At 44.4% G+C, this 24,929-nt stretch overlaps 1 protein-coding gene across 3 annotated transcripts in view; it reads left to right on the top strand.

The window, feature by feature from the left end:
• LOC126297376 (uncharacterized) overlaps window positions 1-24,929 on the top strand; it is a 352,843-nt gene that overhangs the window by 71,916 nt on the left and 255,998 nt on the right. For all 3 annotated transcript variants that reach the window (XM_049988102.1, XM_049988101.1, XM_049988103.1), the window contains exon 2: window positions 5,392-5,471. The gene's annotated coding sequence lies outside the window, so the exon portion shown is untranslated. The remainder of the gene's footprint in view (window positions 1-5,391; window positions 5,472-24,929) is intronic.

The following is a 24,929-nucleotide window of genomic DNA, read 5'->3' as shown; positions in this document are numbered from 1 at the left end:
CGAAAGACGTGAATGTGAGAAAGATTTCGGGAGTATCTAGGAGCTAACGAAGTCGGTGAGTCGGCTTGCAACATTTCTGGATGGTTTCGTGTGCTGCCCTCCCCTTTCCCCAATGTTGTTATTTTAGCAGTTTAGTGAGCGTGGACTTCTTCGCCAGGAAGAGGCTTCACATCGGAATGTGGAGACAAGACTTAAAACTACTCAACAAGAAAATCTGGTTACAAATGCATGAAAACTGGAGTCACTAGGGAATTACGATACATACGTAATAAATTTGCTTTAAGTTTAGCTCCTGTTATTAGGACATGAACTCGTAAAGCCAAAATTTTGTATTAGTGGATACTTAAAGACAGTATGTATGGACGAAATTCTGTTTTTATTAACATGCATAATCTGGTACCTCGTGTAATTTTGTGCAGTTAATCTTAGTGTTCATCAATGTATTTAATGGTCGCTTGTTATATTTGCACGCTAGTCACTTTTGGATACAACATTTTTGTGTTCTGTTCATCTTAGTCTGTAGCGCAGGTGACGAAGACACTGAAATGTGCACATAAGATTTCATTTTAACCGGTATTTAAAACCGTGTCGCTAGGTATTTTGACATCAACGTGTTGAAAAGCCAGTTTACGACACAACTGCAGGCCCTCATAATCCCCACAAAAAATTAAAAACGTATTATATTTTTACACAGTTATCTTTCGGAGAAATAAAGTTGCATGAAAATTAAGTGTCTAGATAAAGACAAGGAATACAAGAACTTCCGATCTACCTTTAACACCGGATACTGTTCAGTTGCTTATGTAAGGGATGTGCTTGTGGCCCTACCAGCTGCGGATAACATTCCACCCAGGTAAAGACGCATTTTCTCTGGCTCGCCATACCTGCTGTGAACAGCAAATCTGACACGGTTCGTGAGCCCACTGAGTGAACGAAACCATAGGAAGTTGAGTAAGGCAAGACGAAGATAGTCACTTCTAACGACAAGAAAGAAAAAATTGAAAAACTCGTTGGGTTTAATGAAATACCGATAATTGTGAGTGCACACTTTCATTTTGTATTGTGTAAATTATGAAGTTATCAAACTTATGTAAGGGCTAAAGGCATATGGGCAGCAACTCGCGCATGCATAGCTGTCACCATAACATGAATGCTGACCACCTGCTATGTTCATGCGGACGCCCGGCGCAGAATACATCTACATCTGGGTCACTAGCCGGCTGCCCGGCTGTTTGCCTGGGAATTTTGTGCGAGGTGGTTTCCACAGGGATGGCGAGGCCCCTGTCGTAGGGGTAGTTGCTGCCCAGCGTTGCCAATCTGCCGCCAGTGCAGAAGCTGCCGCTGCGTCGCAAGACGATAAAACGTCAGTTTGGCTGAATGGAAAGCAACGTCACTGCCAACTGGACATGCGTTCGCACTAGCCGGAACATCAACATGTCTCTTGGCTTTGCCCACTACCGAACTGTGAAAGTGAGGCAATGAGATACCATTCGTGATACAAAAATGTGGAATATAGTACCAGAATTAAGGACCTACCAATGATAGCGTTTATTAATAAGTTTGTTTGTGTGGCCAGCCTCCGCAGCAAGCATATAAATACTTGTTTTGCAAATCAAACTGCCTTTTCCTGTTGCTATTTATTTTATTTAATCCATACGCGTTTCGCCTTCTACTGTTTTAAGGGATCATCAGTGGGATCTATAATGATGTAACTAACAAAAGTGTATCATTATAGATCCCACTGATGATGCCTTAAAACAGTAGAAGGCGAAACGCGTATGGAATAAATAAAATAAATAGCAGCAAGAAAAAGCAGTTTGATTTGCAAAACAAGTATATATAGTGTTTATTAACTGCTGAAACAGAACTGATAACTAATGTTCATTTGAGACAAGGTGGTAATATTAACGTCTTAAATGTGGTGCTGCAGAATGGATGGAGGGAGGGAGGGACGGATGGAATAAGTAAGGAGGTGGTACTGGATTGAATTGGGAAAGGGGGGAGAGGGGAAAGAAATTGCGGCAAAGCTTGACTGCAGGAAGCCATAATGAAATCCGGAATCGTCATCTCTGTAGTGGAGTGGAGTGTGTGGGGGTGGGGGGGGGGGGGGGTGGTAAAAGTTGTAAAGGGAGGCAGTCAGTAAGCAGGTTCAGATGGACGTAGGTGGCAGTAGTTACACAGAGATGGCAATTGCTACATCAACCCAATCTTTGGGCTGAAGACGACGACGACGACGGCAACAACATAGTGTATTTACGTCTGTTGCAGCACTGGAAAGATACGTCGCTACTCATTAGGAACCGGCTGCATTTCTTTCTGTTTTCATTCTTATAAAGACTCGTGAGCCTGTTCTCTGGAGAGGCGAAATACGTGCTGTTTAAATCCCCATTGATCATGGGCCTTTCTTTTGTGGCACGAAACGCAGTTTTCTGTCAGGTCTGGTGGTCTAGTGTCAAAGCGCGTTCCTGGAAACCGGGAGTTGCGGAACCGAATCCCGGTGGGACCATGGAAATTTTCAGACTTTGCTTCTCGCTCGAGGCTTCACTAAAATACTAAACAACAACGTAGATATTACGACTGTACCAACGGTTACTGTTAGTGTAATCGCTCTAGTAAATAGCATCCTAAGCGAGCAAATCAATTGAGTTTTACCTGCCGTGGCTTGTACTTTAGGTACTTGAGCTATGCACGGCTCCATTTAAAATGAATAGCTCGATATAGTCATAGGCTCGAGCCGCGCACGTCTGCTTTCATGCTCTGCAGCTAATTCTCTGTATATACCTATAGCTGTGATCCTGCAAGAATTGAGACTTAATAAAATACACATAAATACAAAGTAAAAGTTAAATGTATAATTTAATAACAACGGTTCTGTTTTAAAGTCTCTAATCTATGTAGAGGACAGAGAATAATGTTGGGTAGTGTTTATTCAAGAAAGGACATCTCAAATAGACGGGAAGTGATCTCCCGATATTCCTTGAAAATATAGACAGAAAATACTCTTATTAAATGCAGTAAAGTTACGTCGAGAGCGTTACGAGAGTCGTAGCAAGATCCCAAAACTAAACAGTCATCAAAGATATGTGAAAACTAAGTCTATTTCGTGACCACAATACACGAAACAAATCACCAGCTCAAAACAGTTTTCGAGCGAGGTGGCACAGTGGTTAGCATACTGGACTCGCATTCGAGAGGACGACGGTTCAAACCCGCGTCCTGTCATCCTGATTTAGGTTTTCCGTTATTTACCTAAATCGCTTCAGGCAAATGCTGGGCTGGCTCCTTAGAAAGGGCACGGCCGACTTCCTTATCCATCCTTCCCTAATCCGTTGGGACCGATGATCCTGCTGTTTGTTCCCTTCCCCCAAATAAATCAACCAACCAACCATCAAGAGTTCAGTATGATGTTTTACAGGTTAACACACACGACAGAAAGACTAGTAACGCATACGCTGTCTATCCTCATTTCCGTAACACAGGCGGAAAGAGTTCTACACTGGAGCACATTTAAATCTCTCGTGAGTATTGTAGTGGCTGTTCGCCGCCCAGAATCAATCATCTACACGACTGAATCGCACACGTTACTATAAGCCGGTCTGCCTTTTTCAGCACTCAAAACTAAGTGTCTAGAATCTCCGCTGTGAGGTCTTCATTCGAAAACTCCTAGTCTCCTCTTGATTGCCGTAATTTTTCGCTAGTGTATTTTTCCATTGGCTGAAGGCCATTCGCAACAAAAATACATTGGTCTTAAGCTCTACAGAGATGATTTAACTAGTCTTCACCACTTTCCGGACCAAACTAATATAGTAAAACAATATTTAAAGAAATTCGGTTACATTCAGATCGTTTACAGTAAATGTAAGTAATAGGCCGCGCGGGGTAGCCGAGCTGTCTCAGGCGTCTTGTCACGGTCCGCGCGACTGCCCCCGTCGGAGGTTCGAGTCCTCCCTGGGGCATGGGTGTGTGTGTGTGTGTGTGTGTGTGTGTGTGTCGTTCTTAGCGTAAGTTAGTTTAAGTTGGATTAAGCAGTGTGTACGCTTAGGGACCGATGACGCGCTAAATGGAAGGGGCTGCTCAGTAAATTCTGAAATCCGATCTTAGCCGAATATGTAGAGCATGTCTTATTACTATCAACTTTAAAATCGCGCAGTGATCACTATTGAAAGATAAGGGAAATTAGAGTTCGTTCAGACTGTCGTTTTCCCCTCGTGCTCGAGGGAGGACTCGAACCTCCGCCGGGACCAGCCGCACAGTCCATGACTGCAGCGCATTGACCGCTCGGCTAATCCCGTGCGGCTGCATGCGATTAACCGCTTTTAAATTAGCACAGTTTTTTTTTTTGTAGCACTTGCAGTCAAGATTTAAATGAAGTTACTGGCCAATAGTAAACTGTTCATTAAATGACTACATAAGGACGAAAATGTGTGATGCAGTCATGCTGTATTTATTTGCTATGTAATTGCGGAAAGTACAAAGATCTAAAAGATATTTGTATAATAAAAAATATATAAAAGACAATAATATGTTAATAAATAAAACCGATAGAGATAAGTGGCTTTCAGGGATGATAGCTATCGTGTGCAATTTTACTGAGATATTTTTTGTTGAAACTGCCTGAAACATTTAAGTTAATAATTCAGAGATTTATTGTGAAGATGTTTATTCGCTGTGAAATATTAATTTCTGTAATTTTGAAGATATTGAGGTCACTGAATGCGCCTCATTTTTTCTGAGATAGCCAATGTAGTTGACTGCATTCTTAAAGAGCTGTAAGAAGCCATCTTTCAGCCTGTCTGATACTCCGCCATTTTTTGTATGTCTCCTACACAAAGGCCATGCGAACAACAGCCGTCCAAATTCACAGCTTTGGGATTTACCCATTTCCGGCGACGCTGCTCGCCTTTCTGTACCTGGACTCGCCCGTACCAGTCACGTAGGCGGACCGGCCGCTGCGCGCCCTGAACCCTAGGCCCGCAAGCGTTCAGCCATACAATGATTTCATCTTACCTCGTACCAATACTGGACATTCAAATTGCTCGCCTACATGCGCGTGACATTACAATGTGAATCCACTTAAAACAGCAAATCCCAATGGCTATCGATGTATGCTAAACTTCAACGGGAGTTTCTCCCTCAGTTCTACACCCACACGTTTTGGGTCCAAGTGATGCGTTATAGCTGTTCGTGGAAAGTCTCTAAGGTTTCTGTGCTATTAACATGTGCAGAAAATTCCTCTGATTGTTAATAAAATTGACATCTGGTTTATCCCCTTTCTAAAGTAAAATTAATGAACGCAGCATATCAGTCTTTTAGTTAATCGTAGATTAATTAATTTATAAATTCTAGATACTAATAATACCAAAAAATACTCATTTGCACTTGTCCTTTCAGGTGGCTAACGATACGGGTATTCCGTCCGCCGAAGTACTGAGAAGCGCTGTTGGTGTACAAACCATTATCCTAAATGACCGGTAAGTTCATGCAGTTTATTTCATTCTAATGATTGAGTAGTGATGTGTTACTATACTATCGGACACGATTTGTTTTTCACAGATTTCTGATACCTAACAATTTTAGTTAGGAATGTTATGAAATTTTATTTGCTCTCCAACAATGTGATGACTGACTTACCACAAAAATAAAGACACAAAAGTAATTACAGGCGGGGAGCTTTGACATTCTCGATAGAAACTGCTTCCGGATGTTACTCACCTGAAAGGCCAGCAGGAGGAAAAAAAGGTGAATGTACAAAGTATGGTTAGTCTGAAGCTAGTGCATAGGAAGCAGATTGAAATTCCATGCACCGTTGTCGTTACTTCTTCCGTCAAAACACAACTAAATATTGTGCCGAAGAAACCCATATAATAAATAATCGAAAAGTTCCGAAACATTAAAGTTACTGGGATATGTTTAAAAAAAAGGGGGGGGGGTGGATTCGGTCACTTGCTTGGTTCAGCGTGTCTGGAGACACGTAATTAGAGCAACGTGAACGGTAAGTGTTCGCACACTCGCAACGGTTGAAACAAAGATTTTTCAGACTGCGAAAGATTTCTAGTGAGACTTCGAAGATTTGAAAATTTTACAGTCTCTAATGTTAACATTTATATTGAAATTAAAAAGTAAAACAAAATGAAACAAACATTAAGTATATCACTTTTTTATATTCAAAATGTTTTTAGTACATAAAATGTTATCAACAGAACGCAAACTTACATTGGAGGCTATTGTACTCATAAAGTCACGAAAGAATTCCTTAACTGATGGGTACTAAGAAAGTTTACATTGTGTTGCATCATATAGATAAGTCAGATACCAATTCTTTACATGTTTAATTCTGTCTAAACAGGACCCTTTAACTTTTGTCGTGATTAGATATAATTAATGAAACTCACGCTGAAGAAAACTTGCAAGCGGTTTAGCACTATAATTTTTATTGTTGGTTAACGTTAGGAAATCTCAGCAGTCAGTGGAACCCCATGTCTGCGATACTGAACCATAATCAAAAGGCATGAAATGTGTTCACATATTGCTAATACGGTACTACCACAGTTATACGGTTTGGTAGTACAAATGAAAATCTGTGCCATACCGGGAGTCGAACCCGGATTTCCCGCTTTACGCGAGCGGTCGTCGTAATCGCTCTAGCTATCTGAGCATGCTTCACGGATGAAGCCAAACTTCCATATATACCAATGTTGCTTCACATAGTGCTCACATAATTATGTGATTCCCGCTGAGGGAGACACTCATTCGTCAGCCTTGGCTGTATTTCACAGTGTACAGTTCGTTGCAATATTCCTTCTGAGATGCACGCATATCCGAAGGAACATTGGAGTGAACTTCACACACAATGTCAAATAGACACACTGCACTAATTTAATGCGTAATTAGAAGGCTTAGAGATTGTTTATTGCTTAATGTCGGCCTCGAAAACTCAATCAGCTCTGTGCATCATACTCCTGTTCAAATGGCTCTGAGCACTATGGGACTTAACATCTATGGTCATCAGTCCTCTAGAACTTAGAACTACTTAAACCTAACTAATCTAAGGACATCACACAACACCCCGTCATCACGAGGCAGACAAAATCCCTGACCCCGGATACTCCTGTCACTGAAAAAAGAATGTTCTGGAAGTACAAAAAACTAGGAGGTGGTGTATTTTTGGATGCGGGTACGTGAAAGAAGAAATCCCTGAGCCTTCATTTCTCTGTATGTATTACATTGTTCAGGCAACAAATTCTGGCATTTTAACTACATATCCGAATGAAACTGGCAGTCTGAATATGAGAGTGGAGCTCCTCGTGAAGTGTCATAGGGAATTGTGCAAGCCAAACATAAATAGTTTCTTCAAGCCATCTTCCGGGACCAGCTCATAAGAATTGAGTGTTCCGTCAGAGCAACGCTTCAGCAAATCAACGAAAAAATATGTTTATTGTTTGTAATCTACTGCAGCTCAAATAGAATTCTTGAGCATACTCTACATAGTGCTGATCTCGCAGCCCCCACCCCACACCCTTTCCTATGATATATTTATATATAGGGTTCTTCACACATACCGTTCAGACATTAATTCTTGGAAATGGTGCATACGGTTTTCTGTAGGTAAAATGTATTATAGGCAAATTGACCTTTTCATTGTGTGGAAGCTGCTGTAAAATGGGCAAAACGAACTCAAATTCAGAATTTCACTTACAAACCTAGCAAAAACTGTAGTTAAAAAAACTGTCAAAATTGAACATTTTATGTCTAAAACGTTTTATGTATTAGGCGCTGTTTCGAAAGTGTCTGGGTGGTTTAAGTGGTTAGAGCATCTGCCTAGTAAGCAGAGGGCTCAAATTCGAATCCCCGGTTGCCCAGAACACAACTGCAACCAATCTATCAGCGCCGACGGTTGTGACCGAGCGGTTCTAGGCGCTACAGTCTGGAACCGCGCGATCGCTGCAGTCGCAGGTTCGAATCCTGCCTCGGGCATGGATGTGTGTGATGTCCTTAGGTTAGTTAGGTTTAAGTAGTTCTAAGTTCTAGGGGACTCATGACCTAAGCAGTTAAGTGCCATAGTGCTCAGAGCCATTTGAACAAATCCGCCACCTCGTACAACAGCAACAGAAACGAGAATGCTGGGAACGGTATGTTCCTACAGTTGGACCACATACCCCTCCTTCGCAGGTTTGGGCAAAGATTAGACGCCTCTCTGCACACTAGTATCTTGCTGGTGTACCTGGTATCGTCTACTCTGATCCAGACGCTGTTGCCAAACATTTTGCTTTTCATTATGCTTGAGCGTCTGCGTCTGAGAATAATCAGCTTGCATTTCGTGTCCTCAAACATCAGGTAAAGCGACTTCCTTTACCATTTGCTACATGTCGCATTGAACCTTATCTGTCCAGTGAGTGTGAATTCCACTGTGTCCCAGCCCTTTGCCCTGACACTCCTCCAGCGCCAGACTGCACCCACAGTGAAATGCTCCAAGATTTGACAGTGGACTGCTAGGATCACATCCTTGCCATTTTCAACCATATCTGGAGCAAGGGTGAGCTTTCCTCTCAGTGACGAGAAAAGGTGATCATCCCAGATCTGAAACCTGGTAAATATCCCCTTTATATGGACAGATATCGCCAAATTAGTCTCACTTATGTTCTCTGAAAGTTGTTCGAACTTATGGTGAACCGACGGTTGTGTTGGTGCCCTGAGACTAGTGGTCTACAGCTGAGTTCCAGTGAGGTTTTTGACAAGGCCTTTCTACTGCCAGCAATTTGGTCTGCCAGTAGACTGCTATTTGGCTAACTTTTCCCTGGCATTATCATCTTAGCACTGTTTTCTTTGCCTTGCATAGGCCATATGACACCACATGACATCACCACATCCTAATTACCCTTCACGATTGGGGATCACAGTGTCAATTTCCGATTTTGGCCCGGAGTCTCTTGTCATGCCATACTCCCCAGGTTCAAGTGGGTGTGTCCCATAGTACTCCCCGTATGAAAGATAATGGAGTACCACAGCGCTCTGTATTGAGTGTGCCTCTTTTTCTAGTGGCTGTGAATGGTCTCAGTTAAGGTGTGGGGGTCTATAGTTTGTCTCCCTGTATACTGATTTCTTTTGCATCTACTATTGCTCCTCAGCTGTGGGTGTTGCTGACTGCCGTCTGCAGGGTGCCATATGAAAAGTTTAGTCCTGGGCTCTCAGACAAGTCTTTCAGTTTTCCGTCACCAAACGTGTGTCATACAATTCTGTTGCCTTGGTACTGTCCATCCCCAACAAGAACTCTCGATGACCAATTGTTCAATGTGGTGCACTCTTTTTTTTGTGATTGATCTTTGATGCCCATTTGACGTGGCTTCCCCATATTCACCAGCTTAAGCGACTATGCTGGTTGCACCCCAATACTCTTCGCTGTCTCAGTTACACCAGCTGGGATGCAGACCACTCTACACTTTTGCGGCTCTACAAGGCTTTGATCCTGTCGTGTCTTGGTTATGGGAGCGTGGTGTATGACTCAGCATCGTTCTCAGCATTGCAGATGCGTGAACTGATACACCTTGTGGTGTTTCAATTGCGACAGGTGCCTCTCAGACCAGCGCTATGAAAAGCCTACTCGCAGAGGCTAGCGTCCCTCCCTTGGAGATTTGGCGCCAGCAACTGTTGCTCAGCAATGCAATACACATTGCTGCTGTCCCGAGCACCCAACTACTGTGTCCTTTTTGCTGGTAGGGGGTTCTACCTCCCACAACACATGCCAAGGTGTGGAGTCAAGATTGCAGTTCTCATAAAGAGTCTCTGCTCTGAACTCCATCTTTCGTGTGCAACAGTGTGCATCCCTGTGGTGTGTACTTGGTCCTCGGACCTACACCGATCTCTCCATTGGACTGACAGACTCGGCAGACACTATGGTTTTTCGCCTCCTGTTGAGGGACCTCCTTCAAGAATTTCTGGGCTCAGACGTGTTATAGACTAACGCCTTTATGTTCGACAGACAAACAGGTTTTTCCTACATACGTGCAAGATGCAGCAAACTGTGGTCCCTGCTATCAGATGCAGTGTATTCACTGCAGAATTGGTAGCCATTGCTCGAGGCCTCATCCACATTTGTTCATCCACATTTGTTCATCCACATTTGTTCATCCACATTTGTTCATCCACATTTGTTCATCCACATTTGTTCATCCACATTTGTTCATCCACATTTGTTCATCCACATTTGTTCATCCACATTTGTTCATCCAATGGTGAGTCATAGTTAATTGGTGGCGACTCCTTGAGTAGGCATCCGGCTTGTGACCAATGCTATCCTCAACACCCATTGGTTGTGACTGTCCATGATCTCTTATATGACTGCCACCACACTGAACGATCGGTCGTCTTTGTGTGGATCCCTTGTGATGCTAGGATTCCAGAGAACGAACATGCTGCCTGGTTGGCAGTTGACTGTGGAGATGGGGGTAATGGAACCGAACCTTCGGTCAAATCTGTACCATCTGTTGTTGGAGGCTTGAAATGGTGACTGGTATGCCCTGATTTCCCTGAATAAACTGCTAACCACGAGAGACCATGACCATGTGGTAGTCTTCCGTTTGTCTTTGCATTGTATTGCTGTCCTCTTTTGGCTGTACATTAGCCACACGTGGCTGATCAACGGCCACATTCTCCTGTAAAGTACTCATGAGAGTACATCAATAAAAATTCCCAGATGATGGAAACTGTTACCCTCAAATACACAGTGGGTTCCTGAATGGAACACTTCCCACAAAAAATGCCCCAGGTTTAACAAACCCGTAGCTATCTAGAGACAACTTGAATACCCCTCGTCATGTAAAGGTGTAATTGTCATCCCAGTTGGTTTCTTCTCCGCTTACCGTAGGCTCTGCTGCATGCAGTAAACATTGCATAACAAAGTTGGAAATGAGAAAGTATTCAATGCTATTAACACTGAAATTCCGGAGTATTGGGATACCACTAGATTTCACTTTTTACGGTATATTGATAATTTTTACTTATGGACCGTCTGACAGCAAGTGAATAAAACACAATTTTAGTGCCACACGCATTTCACCTTTATTTTCTGAAAGGCATCATCAGTGGCCTGGACTATGTACAGATGTTTGCTATTTAATTTACATTTTGGTCACTGTACCTATAGGTTATAAACAGTTCTGGTGGTTGGTATTTCCTATTAAGAAGTAATGTTTTGAACTGTACTTAAAGGTTGCGTGGGCGATTTCCTACATATTACGCTCCTGTTACATTTTTGGTGTTGTTGTTGTTGTTATAAATGGCAATTTGCGGTTTTTTCCCTACATTCCACAGCACTATGAACTGAACACTTGTTTCGATGCAATGTTTTGGTTTCAGTTGCCGACTGTCAGATGTTTTTGCCAAAGATCGAATGTTATTGCCAAACTTTCGAGTGTAATTATTGAAATATCTGTGATCTGTGTGTGTGTGTGTGTGTGTGTGTGTGTGTGTGTGTGTGTGTGTGTGTGTGTTTTAGTGTCCTACCATTTATTTTATTAAGTGTAGTAAGGAGCCTGTGTTGATGTGTGCATGTTCGTTTATCACATGTTTGTTTTCTCTTTGTTCATCACATGTTTGTTTCCTGCGATGGCTTTCTGAGTGTGGGAGTTTTCTTGCGTTGTATAACATGTTTATCAATGTTGCTTATACTCATTATTGTCATCTTATACAAACGCAAGAAAACTTCCGCACACAGGAAGCCACCGCAGAAAACAAACATCTGATAAACGAACATAGACACATCAGCACAGGCTCCTTACTAGACTTAATAAGAGACATTGTAAGATAATAAAAAACCCACACAAACTCTTCCCCTTCGCCTTCTGGACACACGCACACGCGCGCGCGCACATGTCATTAAGACAACCAACCAAGAAGAACGTTATCCGAGGCAATTTTTCAACAAACTGTTTTGGCTTTACGTGACATCTGATTTTATACATGGATTCATGTATAACCTCCGCAGAAACCGATCATAGACTTCTAGTGCGCTATCTTAGCAGTTTGGAGCTTGCCCTCTCAGTGATCACTTGTGATTGGTCCATCACTTCCATCAATTTTGCACTGACAGTAATTAAAATTTGTAATTAGCGTTTCCTGGTGAATTGAGTGATACTGAAATTATTGTTAACAATTTCTCAGTGCAAGTAATGTCATCAGCACAGTTGGAGCTTTATGATGATATTTAAACAATAAATGTAAACAATAAAAGATTTATTTCTTGGCGCCCAGCGTAGTAGGTGAATCCCCACTGTCTCTCTGTTCAGTATGATACCTCTTTTGCTCGCCCGGCCGTTCTCGCGCTGTGATACCATCTGGCACGTCATTTGACTAGTCTGCTTTGTGATCCTACGTACACGCTAGCATTACGTAACAAAATCTTCCCATACTGTGCATTAAAACACAGCAACAAAAATATAATAAACGTGAACAGTGATGTGTCATAAACGCCACACTCAGACGTGAGGACCCACCCTTCTGTTGGCGTGATTCCCGTCTGACGGTGGCGCATATCCGTCTGGACTGCCCGAAAAGCGGCTGATCTGATTCTATGTTTAACCTGTGAAAGTGGTTTTTACTCCTCTCTCTGACGTAGGGCACATTAGTCTTGTCAGTCGCTTGAAGGATTGGTCCCCGTCACTTGCCCTGACCCAAGGGGCCGATGGCTGCCCTTCCTCGGTAGTCCGGCCTGGCTCCTGCCCTTCCCACCTTTTTGATTCGTCTCACACGTGTCGTCATTTTACTCTTTCCTGAGGTTTTATCTTGTCCATGTAGCTCGTTTACTTGTGGTAATGGAGTGTGTGGAAGCAGGGATCAAATGCAGGTGGTGTGCCTCCAGTCACATGGACGTGTCTCAAGAGGCCTCCAGCTACTCTCTGGCCAGGGCAGCTCTCCCACTTATGCCCTTTTACCCCTCTCTCAATTCTGGTTGCCTCTCTCTCTTGGTTTTCTTGATTCTCAGATACAGTCGAATGCACTGGAATTTTTTTTTATCCTTCCTCTCTGGGGACTGTTCCTGGGACGAAACACAAAGGTTTAAGGGACTGATGGGCCTTGTAGTTTGGTCCATTTAACGCCATACATCCATACTGCCCTCCTTCAACAACTCCTCTCTCCCATCCTCTTCCTTGGGGATTTTAATGCTCATCGCTCCTGGTGGGCAGTCCTTTTTTGTCGAGTAGGCGTCTCCTGATGACAGGTTTTTTGCAGATCACGACCTGCGTCTTTTTAATAATGGTTCCCCTACCCATTTTAGTGCCACTTATGGCACTTTCTCTGCCATTGATCCTTCTCTTAGTTTTCCTCCCCTTCTCCCTTCATTACGCAGGTTGCTTCATAATAACCTCTGTGGTAGTATCCACTTCCCATTGATTCTCTCTTTCCCTTCCCACCTCCCAATGGCCAAATTATCCAGCTAGGCTTTCAATCGCACTGATTGGCCCCTATCTATCTCTGAGATCGTGTCCTTAACGTCCTTTGCCTCCTTGTCCACACCTCTTTGGGTGCGGATTATATGACTGTTATTGGGCCTTGTTCTGTCCCATGTGAACTATGGTTTTCAAGTTCATGGCTGAGCTGCCCATTCCACATGGCTCCTCTTGGCCCCAGTCCACCATCATGGTATCCAATTGGCCACAGGTGCCTTTTGCACTAGCCCTGTCGATAGTCTTCTGGTTGACACTGGGATCTCCCTCCCCCCTTTTGGTTTGGCAGTCCCAGCTCTCAGTTTCCTATGCCATTGCTATCAGCTTTTTCCCTGATCACCCCTGCTGTTCTGTTCTATTCTTCTCGCAGCTTCAGGACGTCACCTGCCTGCAGCCCAAACTCGAATGAGCTTACTAGTGGGTTTCGCCTCACTTCTCTCCGCCATGATGTCTATCTTCTCTTTTTATCCTTTTCCCCACATTCTCTCCTGAACCCCCTCACTCCTACTCTCAGATCCTCCATCTCGGATTTCGATGGCTCTCTCCTGGGGTCCGTAAGCCTTCATCGCTCCAATGGTGTTACATTCTTTGTTGTGCTGTCTCTTATGGGAAGTTCAGGATGCTATTGTTTTCTACACAGAGGACCCTACATCTGCTGATCACATGGGATCAGGCACTCCACACCTTCTGTTGGCACAGTAAACCATCTCTTGCTTGCCACGTATGGGGTGTTTACTGTGGAACAGGTAGTCATTTACAGGGCCCTCTGCATTATGAAACGGTCCTCCCTCATCCAATTTCGTTATGTATGGACTCGATGAGTGACCTTCAGGCTATCGTCCAGCGTTTTTCCTGACATTCCACGGTCTCTACCACCCACAAACGTCTCGCCGATCTTGACCGTGTTGTTTGTTTGGCTGATCTAGTTTAGGATCCTGGCCACGAGGGTATCCATGCTAATGAGTTTCCAGTTTCTCTGTCCACCCCTCCAGAGGAGGATTTGCGGCTTCATGTCAAATCCCTTTCTGCTTAGTCGTGGGCTGACTCTTAAGGAGCCACCCCACTATCTAACAAACTTCGTGTGATTAAGGGGATTCCCAGCATGTGGCGTTCTTCCTTCCACATCTCCTGGTAGGCGTCTACCATCCTTCGCAATCATCGTATCGGCCTTACCAGGTTGATCTATGGTTTCTTACTCGATAATGAGCCGTCCTTCATTTGTAGTTGTGGGGCCCCCCTCATAGTTATCCATATGTTGCTAGACTGCTCCCGCCTTTAGGTACTTTGCACTACATTCTCTCTCTCTCTCTCTCTCTCCCTCTCTCCCTCTCTCCCTCTCTCTCTCTCTCTCTCTCTCTCTCTCTCTCTCTCTCTCTCTCTCTCTCTCTCCCCCCTTCCCCCCTTCTCCCTCCCCCTCTCTCTCCCCCCTCTGCCCCGCCCCTCCTCTTCCCCGAGAAGCTGATTAAATGTGGTGCTACAGAATAATGCTGAAGATTCGATAGGTATATAGAGGTACTGGATGGAAATTGGAGCAAAAAGAAATATGTGGCCCAACTACACGGAAAGAAGGGTAGGGATCAGTTGGTAGGACACATCTCGAGGGACACCAGGGATCGAATACGGTAAGCGGATTCAGATTGATTTGGTTACAGTGCTTAGGGAAACGGCGAGAAGTATGGGCCGCTATTCAAATTTCGCGCCAGTCACGTGAGAGTGGAGCCGTTAGCGCTGCTATGAGGATGCATTTCAGGTATGCTTTAAATACACGCCGTAACGGTCGTGAGCATTAGTGAACTTTGAGATTGGACGTAGTGAGTTGTTAGTCAAGAATGCCTTTAAGGCGATAAAGACACTTCACTGAGTTTGAACGAAGTTGTGCGACAGGATTATGAGCTACTGTATGTTCCTTGTGCGATACTGCAGAAAGACTTGGCAGGCATGTAGCCACTGAACTTGACTGTTGGCAGCGGTGGCCACAAGAGTATACGCTCGCAACAAGGCCGGGCGCCGGATGTGGACGCACTACCGAGAAGGAAGATCATTGTGTCCGGAGTATGACTCTGGCGCATTGTACTGCAGCTGCAGCATCAATTCGAGCAGCAGTTGGCACCACAGTGACACAACGATCTGTTACAAATCAGTTACTTCAAGGACGCGCTGTAGCTTACATTCCACTGTCCCCAAACCACTGCCATTTGCGACTTCACTGGTGTCCAGCGAGAGCTCACTGGAGGGGAGGGTGGAGGTCTGTTGTGTTTTCCGATGAAAGTTGGTTGTGCCTCGGTGCCAGTGATGGCTGCATGTTAGTTAGGAGGGGGCCAGTTGAGGCCCTCCAATCACCCTGTCTGCGTGCTAGACACACTGGACCTACAGTTGGAGTTACAGTCCGGGGTGCGATTTCGTATGACAGCAGGAGAACTCTAATGGTTATTTGACGCAAACTGACTGCAAATTTGAACGTCAGTTTGGTGATCTGACCTGTTGTGCTGCCATTGATGAACAGCATTTCAGGGGGGCTGTTTTCCAACAGGATAACGCTCACCCACATACCACTGTTGTAACTCAACATCCTCTGCAGAATGTCAACATGTTGCCGTGCTCTGCTCGATCACTAGGTCTGTGTGTAATGCAAATATGGGGCATCATCGGCTTTATCGACAAATAGCACAAACTGTCCCTGTATTTACTTACCGAGTTTAGCAGGCATGGAACTCCATCCCACAAACTGACATCCAGCACCTGTAGAACACAATACTTAAAAGTTTGAATGCTTGCACTGAACATTCTGCCGGTTACTGCAGTTATTAACAAACCAGTATTACACATTTGCATGGCTTATCTCGCGTTTACATTAGCCTGTTATCATGCAATGTTAATCACTTAAATATGTTACCGAGACAAATGTATTCCCGAAATTTCATTACTGTACATTAATTGTTTTTTGTGTTGCAATTTTTTACTCGTCTATGTATAAACAGATTTGCTTGTGAACCACCTTTTTTATTTAAGAACCTATATTTTGTTCTGTGGCCCATAGTAACCGACGCCTTTTTTAACATCACGAATTTCTTTTGTTGGTGCATGTCGTTTAGATCTGAAATCATTTTTTCGCCGAGTATACCAAAACAAATGTCCAAGTAATGATTTTATACAGTTAGTCCTTATTTCAAAACAAAGACGAAATTTTTATACCAATTATAGCTTAAGTGACCCATACAAGCTGCTGTTCACTTATGCAGAGACGAAGAGGCAAGATAGTCTAACGTGAATAGTTGCATCAAACCATTCCGTAGACCGAAGAAGACAGCGAATACCATCATAATTGGCGTCGCGTTTTCATAGTAGCCGTGGCAGGTCTGGGTGTGGCGCCATGGTTTGCGTGCACGATGAGCTGGCCAGCGGCTGGAAGCGCGCACCGCGCGGGGTTCTCCCAGTGCGAATCGATGGCGCGGCTGGCGAGCTGGGCGCTGCGCCCTGCCCAGGCAAGGTTAACGGGACGCTCTGCACGATATTTCTGATTCTGTTGTGGGATATTTTCTCGCGTAATATCCTGAAACACGTGGCTCGGGTCAGTCAGTTGTATGCAGTATTTCTTGATTTCCGGAAAGCATTTAGCTACCGCACCTACGACTGTTGTCGAGAGAGCGGTATATCTGTGAGTGTACGAGTAAAGAGGATTTATTGGCAGGGAGGACACAGATTACTTTAAATGGTGAGTCATCGACGTATGTAGAAGTAACATCAGGTGTGCCTCAGGGAAGTGTGGTGGGACCTTTACTGTTCATGTGGTATATTTAATGTTTGAGAGCCAGCATTAAGAGTAAGCTCGGACTTTTGAGTATCGTGCAGTTGCCTATAATGAAGTACGGTCTACCAACAAAAAAAAAAGTACAAATATTCGATCAGATCTTGATAAGATTATTTCGAAGCAGTCCGAGGATTGGCAGCATGATTTAAAAGTTCAGAAATACGAAATTGTACACTTCATGAAACGAAAAAATGCAGTACCGGATGAGTCAAAAAGAAGCAAATGACAGGAATGTCATACCTGGACATGCTGTAAAGTCGATTGTTTCCTTAGCTTCCCGAAGATTCCAATGATTTAATTTTTATGCATGACTGTGCCCCGCCTCACGTTTACCTTGAGGTGAGGCCGTTGTCTTAACAACACCATTCCACTACGTTTGATTCGAAGAGGTGAACAAAAAGATTTTTCATTAGTTTTGGCCTCCCTGTTCCGTAGACCTGACACCTTGCAATTTTTTTTCTGTGGGTGTACATAAAAGATGGAGTTTTGTCGCACCTATGGCAGCTATTCTTCAAGAGCTCAGAAATCGAAATGTTGAGACCGTCGATTCAGTAAACAGGGACCTGTTGATACATGTGTGGAATGAAATTGGGTATCGTGTGGATGTTTCTCGAGTAACCCATGGTGTCCATGTTAAGTGTATGGTATGTTGTCTGAACGAACGTAAAACCCTGAACCTTTCTCTATCCAGTGACATCCGTAATGTGTTTCTCTCTTTCATAGTCTCTAACGAACAACTGTAATCTGTTCTTTCTTTTTGAACCACCCTATATTCTAGAACCATACCATTAGTAAGTCATGGTTGGATTCACTCATCTAGGTACCTGCAGGGAACAGTTTGTTGGGATATGATACTGAGTTCTTACATAGGGTCAGTCGTAGGTAAAGCAGGTGCTAGAATTCGGATCATTGGTAAAATGTTGGGAAAATTCAATCACTACACAAAGGAGATTACTTACAAATCAATTGTGCAAACCGATTTCAGATTATTGCTCATGTGTGTGGGACCCAAAACACACTGGGCTATCGGGGGACTTTGAGCGTATACAAAGAGGTCGGCACGAATATCAGATTTTACCCACTGTAGAGCATCGCGGAAATGTTGAAAAAGCTGAATTTGCAGAAACTCGAAGGTACATGGAAATTAATTCGCGAAAGCCTGCTTACAAAGGTGATATCAGATTTTACCCACTGTAGAGCATCACGGAAATGTTGAAAAAGCTGAATTTGCAGAAACTCGAAGGTACATGGAAATTAATTCGCGAAAGCCTGCTTACAAAGGTGCGGGAACCAGTATCGAGCGACGATTATAGGGACATTCTTCATCCTCGTATGTACCGCGCCTGTATGGTCCGTGAAGACAAGATTAGAGCTATTACACCAAGCACAGAGCTATTCAAGCAATCATTCTTCCCACTCTCCATACGCTATCGGAGCTGGAAGAAACGTTAACGTGTGATTCCATACTAATAAGGAAACAACACCAACTCGACCTCACATCGATCCTAGCATTGAACCCCGCGCGAAAATTTGGGCCATAGCTCTGACACAACGCATTTGTTGCTTTTTGAATTTACAGCTTTTAAACTCCGGAGCGCACCAATTGTCTGTCACTAACTGCGCCCCACTCACTCTCGTAAGTCAACTTAGGTGTGGTAACACCCTACTGGAACACTGTGATTCCAGCTTACGCGTAAGCTACGAAAGTTAAAAGGTGTTTTGGTGTAGAATCGTTTATGTATGTGAACATAGTCTTCAACAAAGTAAAGTGGCAAAATGTTCTTACACAGTGCGATAGGAATATTATTCTAGCATTCAGCAACTCTTGTAATCACTTCTTTGTAATAGAGTAACACACCACTGTTCGAAGCGACGAAGTAGATTAAATAATATTGTAACTGAGATTGTGAACTCGACGAGATTGATATTACTGCAGAACAGTCAGTACTGTGAAAGCACTTTTTCTTTCAGTATAGTATAACTATTTTGGGCTTTAGTCCTGAAGTGTAATACTGCGGTGAAATGAAAATTTATTTGTGGCTTCAAAGACTTAAAACTACTCCTCACCAGCATGTAAATCCTATGTAAACACAACAGTATTCGTGTTGGCACTATCATTGACTGATGACTGTTTTGCACAGTAGCACAAGTATGGTTACAGCACCTTCGACCTATCAGTACCTGGACTGACACTGAAAATAAAAACAAAGCTGAATTATTGAGACAAAAAACTTACTTTCCGATGTGCCCCGTGGGTGTACCCGGTATCTTCAATGATGGTGATGTTCAAAATGATCCAGACGCTGTTGCCGAACATTTTGCATTTGATTACTCGTGAGGCTACGTGTCTGCAAATCATCAACCTGCATTTCATGTCCTGAAACAGCATATAGAGCCACTTCCTTTACCATTTACTACCGTCACCTGGAACCCTATAATGCTCCATTCAGTGAGTATGAATTCGTCAGCGCTGTCGCCTTTTGCCCTGACACAGCTCCAGGGCCAGACTACATCCAAGGCAAATGCTTTAGGCACATACCATTGTATTGCCAATATCGCACCCTCGCCATTTTCAACTATATCTGGAGTGACTATGTGTTCCCGTTCCAGTGGCAAGAAAGCGTGATTATACCAGTACTGAAATCAGATAAATACCTCCTTGTGATGGACACTTATCGTCCAATTAGCCTCACTAATGTTCTCCGCAAGTTGCTTAAATGTATGGTGAGCAGATGGCTATGTTGGTACCTTGAGTCTTGGAGTCTCTTTGCTCCGTCCCAGGGCGGTTTTCGCCAAGGCTGTCCTACTGCTGACAATTCTGTCTGCCTGGAGTCTGCTATTCCGTCAGCTTTTGCCTAGTGTCGACATATTATTACTGACTTCTTCGACTTGCATAGGGCTTGTGAGACCACATGTCGTCACGACATTGTCATTACCCTCCATGAGTGAGATCTCAGGGCCAGCACCCGATTTTTGGATGGAACTTCTTGTCCTGCCATACTTTCCGGGTTCAAGTCGGTGCTACTCACTGTACTCCACACACACAAGAGAAAGGAGTCCCACAGGGCTCTGTATTGAGTGTGTACCTTTTTTAGCGGCTATCAATGTTGTGGCCGCAGCTATAGGGTCTACTGTCACCTTCCTTGTATGCTGACTACTTTTACTCCATGTGTGGAGTCCTACTATTTTGTGGAATTGGTCTTTGATGCCCAGTTGACGCGACTTCTCCATCTTTGCAAACTTAAGCGAATGTGCTGGTCACGCCATAATACTCTTCGCTGTCTCAGTAACACCAGCTGGGGTGGAGACCATTCTACACTTTCTTTGGCTCTACAGAGCCCTGATCCTATTGCGTCTTAATTATGGGAGCCTGGCGCATTGCTCACAAGGGAACCTCCTCGTCGCACCCCCCTCAGATTTAGTTATAAGTTGACACAGTGAATAGGCCTTGAAAAACTGAACACTGATCAATCGAGAAAACAGGAAGAAGTTATGTGGAACTATGAAAAAATAAGCAAAATGTACAACCTGAGTAGTCCATGTGCAAGATAGGGAACATCAAGGATAGTGTGAGCTCAGGAGCGCCGTGCTCCCGTGGTTAGCGTGAGCAGCTGCGGAACGAGAGGTCCTTAGTTCAAGTCTTCCCTCGAGTGAAAAGTTTACTCTCTTTATTTTCGTAAAGTTATGATCTGTCCGTTCGTTCATTGACGTCTCTGTTCACTGTAATAAGTTTAATGTCTGTGTTTTGCGACCGCACCGCGAAACTGTGCGATTAGTAAACGAAAGGACGTGCCTCTTCAATGGGAACCGAGAACATTTGATCGCAAAGTCATAGGTCAACCGATTCCTTCACAGGAAAACACGTCTGATATATTCTATACGACACTGGTGACGTCATGTGCGTCACATGACAGGAATATGTTGTCGACCCACCGAACTTGTACACTTGGCGAATGGGTAAAAAGATTCTTCTACCTTGCCCGATTTAGGTTTTCTTGTGGATGTGATAATCACTCCCAAAAAAGTGATGAAAAGATAAGAGTTTGGGACATAAAGTGCAACAAATAAATGCAACAGTTTCACAGTCGCAGAGCTTTCCCTGTGCTCTATCAAAACACATGTTTTTAACGTTTTCAAATTTTTCCGTGTGTAGACCGTCAAATCCTGTCCAAGCAAATCTGAACATGTCCTGGAATTTTGGAGAGCGAAGTTGATTACGTGTGAGTGCCTGAACTTCGATAACTGTCTGAAAATAAACTAATAAATTTTTCAGTTCAGGGAAGACTTGAACCAAGGACCCCTCGCTCCGCAGCTCCTTACCCTAACGACGGGACCACGGCGCTCCTGAGCTCACACTATCCTTGATGTATTCTATCTTTCACATGGACTACTCAGTTTGTATATCTTGCTTAGTTTTTTCATAGTTCCACACAACTACTTCCTGTTTTCTCGATTGATCTGTGTTCAGTTTTTCAAGGCCTATCCACTGTGCCAACTTATAACTAAATCTGAGAGGGGGTGCGATGGGGAGGTTCCCTTGTCAGCATCGCCTTCAGCTTCGTGGACCCGTGACCTGATACACCATTGTGGGTTCTGACTTAGGACAAGTTTCTTTCGGACCAGCCTACTCGTGGAGGATGGTGACCCTCCCCTACATATCAGACGCAAGCAACTGCTGCTGAACTGTCAAATACACAGTTGCCAGTCTCCTGAGCATCTGAACTACCGTGTCCCTTTTCTTGGTAGGGAGATCTACATTTCATAACAGAGGCCAAGGTGTGGGGTCACCATCGCAGTTTGCGTACAGAGTCTCTGCTCTTTTCTCCTTGACGAGAGGTGACAGTGTGGACAGATGAAGCTATCTCGCGTGCCCCCATGGTCTGTACCTCGTCCTCGGATTTGCCACGACCTATACTTTGGACCAAAAGACTCGGTAGACCCTATGGTTTTTCGCCTACTGTTCCTGGATGTCCTTAATGCATTTCTTGACCCATATGTCATATACACTCATGGCTCTATGGTCGACGGAAGAACGGGTTTTGCCTACACTCGTACAAGTTCTAGTGAACTATGCTCGCTGCTATACATACGCAGTGTATTCACTGCAGAATTGATAGACATTGCTCGAGCCCTCAGCGCTACATTTGTTCATGCAATGGTGAGTCGTTCTTTGATCAGTATTGACTCCTTGAGTAGTCCTCAGGCTGTTGACCAATGCTGCCCTCGACGCTCATTGGCTGTTTCTATCCATAGTCTCCTGTATGACCACCACTGTAAGGTCGGCTGCCTTTGTACGGACCCTGGTCACGTTGGGATCCCAGGGAACAAACGTACTGATCGGTTGGCGAAGTTGGCTACCAGGATGCCGATTTTGGAGATGCTGGTAGTGTAAATGGACCTTCGGTTGACTGTATGCAGTCAATTATTGGAGGCTTGGAATGCATATTGTTGTGCCTTGGTTTCTCTGAATAAACTGTGAACTGTATAGGAGGTCACGACCATATGGCAGTCTTATATTGTGCTTCTCTCAGGGAAATTTACTGTCCTCTGTCGCCTTTGCATTGGGCACAGCCGCGCGTAGTGGCCGCGTCGTTTGAGGCGTCATGTCACGGACTGCGCGGCCCCTCATGTCGGAGGTTCGAGTTCTCTCGGGCATGGATGTTTGTGTTGTTCTTAGCATAAGTTAGGGACCGATGACCTAAGCAGTGTCGTCCCATAGGAATTCACACACACATTGGGAACAGTTGGCTGCCCCATGGCCACATCCTCTGTCGTGATGACTCGCCCCGCTGTTGGTGTGGTGCCCAACTCACAGTAGCCAACAGCCTAATTTGACCACCGTATGGTGGCTAGTGGGCGATGCCGAAGTGGCTGATTTGGGTTTACATTCTACCCGTCAAAGTGGTTTTTAACTGCTTTCTGTGATGTAGAGTATGCTTGTCGGCATACTTGACTCGTCGGTCACTTGAGGGACTGGAAGTGGAAATTTGTGGCAAGTTCTATAGAGCAAACTGCTGAGGTCAGCGGTCCCTAAGCTTACACAGAACTTAATCTAACTTAAATTAACTTACGCTAAGGACAAAACTCTCTCTCTCTCTCTCTCTCTCTCTCTCTCACACACACACACACACACACACACACACACACACGAGAAAGGACTCGAACCTCCGATGGGGGAGTCGTACGAATCGTGACAAGGCGCCCTAGACGGATTGGAGGGGTGCCCCATCGCCTGCTCTGATACAGGGGGTCGATAGCTGCCAATGCTCAGTGGTGTGGCCGGGCTCCTGCCCTTCACACCTTTTTAATTCTTCCGAGACTCGTCATCATTTTCTTTCTTGAGGTTTTATCTTCTCCGCGTAACTAGTTTTCTTGTGGTAGTGGAGTGTGTGGAAGCACCGGTCAGATGCAGAGGGTGTGTCTCCAGTTGAATAGTGGTATCCCAGAGGCATCCAGCTGCTTTCTGGACGGCGCAACTCTCCTACCTTCACAGTTTTACCCTTCTCTCACCTGTGCTTGCTTCTCTCTCTTGATTATCTGATACAATAGAGTTTACTGGGATTTGTCTTTTATGTCCTTCCTCTCTGGGGACTACTCCAGGCTTTACACACCATGCATTAAGATACCGATAATCTTGCAGTTTGGACCCCTTAACACTATCAATCCCTCCTCCACTGTTAATAAACTGCTTGAAAGTTAATAGGGAACAGAGACATTGTTGGAAAGAAATATTCACAGGCAGTGATGGATGGCATGAAACATAGCACATACGTAATAGAGGTGAAGTGGTATATTTATAACGAAAAATGATACAAATTTCACCACATGCAAAAGCAGGATAACAGACAGAATAACGTTCATTTTTTAACGCATGTCAGGTTGCCAACGGAAATGTCGACATCAGAAAGATCGGTAAGGAATATACCCTCGTCGGGCACTAACGAAAATTTTGCACCTATTATGCAAGTTGGTTACCACACAGTTGAGGAGTGCATCTGGAATATTGTAACACTCCTCTCTGAAGGTTGTTTTCAGTTCTTGCGGTTCGGGGAGGCGTGTTGGTTGAGAAGCACGTTTGCCAGGAGCTTCCCGGGGCATGCTCTATAGGGCTGAAATCCAGGTAGTATGCAGGCCATCCTGTACTTGCAGTAGCCTCACTTTCTACAGTGTCCAATATCTCAGCAGTCCTGTGTGGGTGGGCATTGTCGTCCAGAAACAAAACTTCGGGAGCTACTGCACGCCTAAAAAGACGGACGTGATCCAGAATAAGCTCCCTGCAATACTGCTGCGCTGTTACGGTACCTCGACTATTGTGTATAATGCCTGCCCACACCTTAACGCTTAGACTGGACCGATGGCGTTCATGGACATTCTGTAGTGTGTGACGTCTCTCTCTCTCTCTCTCTCTCTCTCTCTCCACACTATTTGGTGGCTTCATCACTTGCCACAGACAAGCGGAATTCGTCGGAGAACAGCACTCTGGACCACTGCTATTGACCTCAAGCAACATACTCCCAGCACCAATAAGCTGTTTCTCGATGATGGGGTTGTTGAAGTGGGATGCATTCAACAGGCTTCCGAGAATACAAACCAGCATTATTTAATTGCCACGAAATGGTTCTGGCAGAGACACGTGTACCGTAAGCGGTTGCGAGGTCTGCAGCACTCTCCCTAGGAGTGAG

The sequence above is a fragment of the Schistocerca gregaria genome, chromosome X (assembly GCF_023897955.1).
Source record: "Schistocerca gregaria isolate iqSchGreg1 chromosome X, iqSchGreg1.2, whole genome shotgun sequence".
NCBI lineage: Eukaryota > Metazoa > Arthropoda > Insecta > Orthoptera > Acrididae > Schistocerca > Schistocerca gregaria.
Note: the sequence above shows the minus strand (reverse complement) of the source record. Positions and strands in the feature narration are given on the sequence as shown.